This window comes from Acipenser ruthenus, unplaced genomic scaffold, assembly GCF_902713425.1.
Source record: "Acipenser ruthenus unplaced genomic scaffold, fAciRut3.2 maternal haplotype, whole genome shotgun sequence".
In the NCBI taxonomy this organism is placed as follows: domain Eukaryota; kingdom Metazoa; phylum Chordata; class Actinopteri; order Acipenseriformes; family Acipenseridae; genus Acipenser; species Acipenser ruthenus.
This window is the reverse complement of record NW_026708123.1, coordinates 110,001-110,779: the sequence shown is the minus strand read 5'-3', so window position 1 is coordinate 110,779 and position 779 is coordinate 110,001.

Genomic DNA, 779 nt, shown 5'->3' with positions numbered 1-779 from the left:
ACTTGCTCTCATAATGCTATTAGATAACAGATACACTGGGGGGGTAAGTGCATATTACTAAGGGCATGGTCTTTTCATCAAAAAAATATTTAAGTAAAAATAATAAGTCAAGCCATGTGGGAGGCTCTGCACCCCGGGCAGAGTTCCCATTCACCCCTGGCAGCTTCCACTTCCCTGGAAGTCTGTCTGTTGCCCTCCCGTGCCTGGCGCCAGATCAGGTCGGGCTGGAGGCTCTGTTTTCGGCTTGGGGAGGCGGTGGGTCCCCTTACAGTCCTGGACTTCCATGCTGATGGAAGTATGCTGCCCTCCCGCGCCTGGCGCCAGATCAGGCCGGGCTGGAGGCTCTGTTTTGGGCTTGAGTAGGCAGTGTGGGTCCCTTACATTTTTTTATTTTTAATGCACTTTAAGTCTCTTGCCTTCACGGGGTTTGGAGGCTCTGTTTTGGGCAACAGTGTGCCATTTGTGTCGCTGACTTTCAGTGCACTTGAAGCCTGTTGCCCTCGCGGGGTTTGGAGGCTCTGTTTTCAGCAGCAGTGTGCCGTTTGTGTCCTTGGTGACCTCCATGTTTTTGCTGCTAGAGACTAAGTCCCGTTGTGGACATGGTCGTGTCTACCTTCAATGCGAGCCTTTTGGTGGACATGGTCATTGGCCGAGCACTTTAAAAAAAAAAATCCTATCTTTAACATTAGATGACCATAGTCCGGACTTTTTTGGCTCCGCCAGAAACTAAGAGTTGAAAAAGACATAGTCATGTCGCCTATCTTTAACATGACATGACC